A 5,420-nucleotide genomic window follows, 5' to 3' on the forward strand; every position below is an offset into this window, starting at 1 on the left:
CATCTCTTGCTCTGTCGTCCCCTTTCTCCTGCCTTCAATCTTTCCCAGCATCAGGGTCTTTCCAATGAGTATGTTCTTCGCATCAGGTGGCCAAAGTATTGGAGTTTCAGCTTCAGCATCAGTCCTTCCAATGAACATTCAGGTCTGATTTCCCTTAGGATGGACTGGTTGGATCTCCTTGCAGTCCAAGGGACTCTAAAGAGTCTTCTCCAGCACCACAGTTCAAAAGCATCAATTCTTTGGCCCTCAGCCTTCTTTATAGTCCAACTCTCACACCCATACATGACTAATGGAAAAACCATAGCTTTGACTAGACAGACCTTTGTCAGTAAAGCGATTTCTCTGTTTTTTAATATGTTGTCTAGGTTTGTCATAGCTTTCCTTCGAAGGAGCAAGTTTCTTTTCACTTCAAAATGGATCTGATCCCTGGCTATGCCGAGCCTTGTCAGCAGAGGGTGCTGGAGAGGTTGCCAGAGAAGGTTTGCTACAGGGCCTCTCCGCTGGCGTCAAGCGCGGCTTCCCCGGGGTCCCACATTTGCCTAGACAGCTCCTCCTGAACATCTTTCCCAGGTAGACCGCAGGGTGGATTTCTGGCAAGTTCTGTAGGGTGATCGGTCATGAAATGCGGGTTAAAAGCATCAATCTTACAACCGAGAATAGATTACAAGCCCTGCAAACGAAGACCCCACCCCACCCCCCACCTCTGAGGCTGGAGGGGCACTAGGCAGAGTTTCAGAATAGGGGCCAGTGCTTGCGACGCTCGGGCTGCTTGTCCTGCTGTGATAGCCGGCAACCCTCAGCCTGATCATGATGCTCTTCTGGGGTCAGCTAGGATCCCCCTCCTCTCCCACCCACCCTGAGTTCCAGTCCCTCCACTTCTAACTGGAGCCCCTCTCCCCGAAGCCCTAGTCTTAGAACAGTCTCTCCCACCAAACTCACAGCAGCAACCTCCCCGCGGGCTCCCTGCTGCTACCCTGCAATACTTGCTGGAGGCCAGCTTGTCATAGTCAGCAGAGCACCCAGTGGAAACAAGTCCAACTGCATCCCTCCCCCCGGGGCCCCCATCTCACACAGCATGAAAGCCAGTCCCTGCTGCCACCCACAGGTCCTACACAGTCGGGTCTCATTTGTGCTCTGCTCCTTGTTCATTTAGCTCCAAATCATGACACCTTCCTGCCACAGGCCACTCTCTGTGCAGCCTGTCACACCCTCCAACTGCCCCCGTGCTAACTGACCTCCCACATCTTACTCCATCGTCCCCTTCTGTCTGAGGACTTCCCTGGCCTCCCTACTTAAAATCTCAAGCCTCCATACACACATGCACGTGTACACACACGCATGCACACGGGCACACTCACAGCCCCTTTCCCTGCTTGGTTTTTCCTCCTTGTATCAGTAGTTGGGGTTCAATAAGGAGACAGAGACCACACAGTGACTTCAGAGAAAGTTTGATATAAACACTACTGATAGTGAGATTAATTATAAAGAATGCTGTATTCAAGAAAGGACAGAACATTCCCTGCTCAGTGCTCCCAGGACCCAGCTCCATTATTGCAGAGCAGCAGAGAAAACTGGATCTGGATTTGAGGCAGTAAGTGGAAAGTGGACTGACCTCTGGAAAGTCAGCTTCTGCATGCAGCCTTTCAAACACACCTGACTTCCTATCAACAAGAAACAATGCTATATTTTCACCTACGAGGGACATCTACTCTTACTGTAAGTGAAGAAGCCTCACCTTCCCCTCAGGGAGAGCATCTGTGCAGTCCCAGCAGTCCCTGCATCATTACTGGCTCATTCATCACTCCTCAGATGGTCACTGCTGCACTGAGTATTCTCTTATGCTCTCCAAACTCAATAGTAATGTTAACTTTGGACAACTTGTGTATTTTTTAACTAAATTTATTATTCAGTGTATGTATTCAGTTCAGTTCACTCTCTCAGCCGCATCCAACTCTTTGTGACCCCATGCACTGCAGCACGCCAGGCCTCCCTGTCCATCACCAAATCCCGGAGCTTGCTCAAACTCATGTCCATCAAGTCAGTGATGGCATCCAACCATCTCATCCTCTGTCATCCCCTTCTCCTCCTGACCCCAATTCCTCCCAGCATCAGGGTCTTTTCTAATGAGTCAGTTCTTCACATCAGGTGGCCAAAGTATTAGAGCTTCACCTTCAGCATCAGTCCTTCCAATGAATACTCAGGACTAATTTTCCTTTAGAATTCACTGGTTTGATCTTGCAATGCAAGGAACTCTCAAGAGTCTTCTCTAACACCACAATTCAAAACCATCAATTCTTCGGCACTCAGCCTTCTTTGTGGTCCAACTCTCACATCCATACATGACTACTGGAAAAAACATGGCTTTGACTAGATGGACCTTTCTTGGCAAAGTAATGTCTCTGCTTTTTAATATGCTGTCTAGGTTTGTCATAGCTTTTCTTCCAAGGAGCGACTTTTAATTTCATGGCTGCAGTCACCATCTGCAGTGATTTTGGAGCCCAGAAAAATAAAGTCTGACACGGTTTCAGTTCTTTCCCCAGCTATCTGCCATGAAGTGATGGGACCGGATGCCATGATCTTCGTTTTCTGAATGTTGAACTTTAAGCCTACTTTTTCACTCTTCTCTTTCACTTTCATCAAGAGGCGCTTTAGTTCTTCACTTTCTCCCATAAGGGTGGTGCCATCTCCATATCCAAGGTTATTGATATTTCTCCCAGGAATTTTCATTCCAGCTTGTGCTTCATCCAGCCCGGCATTTCGCATGATGTACTCTGCATAATACTTTGGCCACCTCATGTGAAGAGTTGACTCATTGGAAAAGACCCTGATGCTGGGAGGGATTGGGGGCAGGATGAGAAGGGGACGACAGAGGATGAGATGGCTGGATGGCATCACTGACTCGATGGACGTGAGTCTCAGTGAACTCTGGGAGTTGGTGATGGACAGGAAGGCCTGGCGTGCTGCGATTCATGGGGTCGCAAAGAGTCGGACACGACTGAGCGACTGAACTGAACTGAACTGTTGTTCCATGTCTGGTTCTAACCGTTGCTTCTTGCCCTGAATACAGATTTCTCAGGAGGCAGGCAAGGTGGTCTGGTATTCCCATCTCTTGAAGAATTTTCCACAGATTGTTGTGATACACACAGTAAAGGCTTTAGCATAGTCAGTGAAGCAGATGTTTTTCTGGAATTCTCTTGCTTTTTCTATGATCAAATGGATGTTGGCAATTTGATCTCTGGTTCCTCTGCCTTTTCTAAATCCAGCTTGAACATCTGGAAGCTCTTGGTTCACATATTGTTGAAGCCTAACTTGAAGAATTTTGAGCATTACTTTGCTAGTGTGTGAGATGAGTACAATTGTATCGTACTTTGAACATTCTTTGGCATTGCCTTTCTTTGGGATTGGAATGAAAACTGACCTTCTCCAGTCCTGCAGCCACTGCTAAGTTTTCTAAATCTGCTGGCATATTGAGTGAAGCACTTTCACAGCATCATCTTTCAGGATTTTAAATAGCTCAGCTGGAATTCCATCACCTCCACTAGCTTTGTTCACAGTGATGCTTCCTAAGGCCCACTTGACTTTGCACTCCAGGATGTCTGGCTCTAGGTGAGTGATCACAGCATCATGGTTATCTAGGTCATTAAGATTTTTTTGTGTAGGTCTTCTGTGTATTTTTGCCACCTCTTCTTTATAATTTCTGCTTTTGTTAGGTGCATACCATTTCTGTCGTTTATTGTGCCCATCTTTGCAAGAAATGTTCCCTTAGTGTCTCTAATTTTCTTGAAGAGATCTGTAGTCTTTTCCATGCTTTTGTTTTTCTTATTTCTTTGCATTTGATCACCTAGGAAGGCTTTCGTATCTCTCCTTGCTATTCTTTGGAACTCTGCATTCAGATGGATGTATCTTTCCTTTTCTCCTTTGCCTTTTGCTTTTCTTCTTTTCTCAGCTATTTGTAAGGCCCTCCTCAGACAACCATTTTGCCTTGTTGCAAAATGTGTATGTAATATTTCAAGTCATTTAACATTTCTAACTGAAGGATAGTTGCTTTACAATGTTGTGTTGATTCTGCTGTGCAGCAAAGCAAATCAGTTACAGATACACACTCACCCATTCTTTTTTAGATTTCCTTCCCGTTTCGGTCACCGCAGACCACTGAGTAAAGTTCCCTGTGCTGCTCAGCAGGTTCTCGTTAGTTATCTACGGTATCATTACTGTGTGTGTGTCAATTCCAACATTGTGTATTTCTTAAAAATGGAAAACAGAGAAAAGACGATAGTTAGTTTATATATTATATATGCAAAGAGAAAACATGCTAAGCTACTACAGTCCTTGTTTCTGAAATTGATCGCAAGATGTAGTTGATCGTTATGGCTTTTCCATAGAACGCTTTTCCCACAGTGTACACAGAACAGCTAGTCCAAAGCCAGGCTGAATCCAGAATTTCTGGACAGAAGGACCAAATAAAATAAACTCTATCACTATATATAAATACCAAAAGCAAAAGTATTCACCAATCAATTAGGAAAAGTAAAACTGTGATATGAAATAGACGCGCCTCTGGAGCGCAGTCAGAGCAGGAAGAGCCATGGCCTGTCCTGCTCTCCTCAAGAGCCCAGCGGCGCGGCAGCTCACAGATGGGGGTAACAGGAACTGATGCCTGCGCGCTCAGTCACTCAGTCCTGTCTGACGCTCTGTGTGACCCCCTGGACTGCAGCCCACCAGGCTCCTCTGTCCATGGGGTTATCCCAGCAAGAATACTGGAGTGGGCTGCCATTTCCTCCTCCAGGGGAATCTTTCCGACCCAGGGATCAAACCTGAGTCTCCTGCATTGACAGGCAGATTCTTTACCACTGAGACACCCGGGACTCCCCAGATCAGAAAACTGCTCCTCCATAAACCAAACAGGATCAACACAGAGACAGCCACACCTGTATACACCATAACCAAATGCCTGGATGTCAAAGACAAAGAAATCCATGAAAACCGCAAGAGGAAAATGACCCCCATCCCACCCATGGGAAGGAGGACACGGTTAAATAGTTGACTTCTCACAAGAGACGATGGAGGCCACAGGCAGTGAAATGACGTGGGCCAAGTGTCGAAAGAAAAACGAAACAAAAAAGAAAAATGTGCAAAGGAAAGACAAAACCTGCCAATGAATGAATTTTATACTCAGCAATACTATCCTTCAAAAACGAAGGCTGGAGAGAAAAATGAAAGTGAGATAAAGATAGTCCCAGTAAACAAAACAGGAAATTTATTGGGAAGAGATTTCCCTTATCAGAAACACTAAAGAAAGTTCATCAAACTGAAAGAAAATGAAAAGAAAAAGAAAGTTCTTCAAGCTGCTCTCTCAAATCCATAGGAGTGAAGAAAAAAAAATTTAAGACAAAAAAAAACCCAGGAGTGAAGAACCAAAT

Source organism: Bison bison, unplaced genomic scaffold, assembly GCF_000754665.1.
Source record: "Bison bison bison isolate TAMUID 2011002044 unplaced genomic scaffold, Bison_UMD1.0 scf7180017846325, whole genome shotgun sequence".
In the NCBI taxonomy this organism is placed as follows: Eukaryota; Metazoa; Chordata; class Mammalia; order Artiodactyla; family Bovidae; genus Bison; species Bison bison.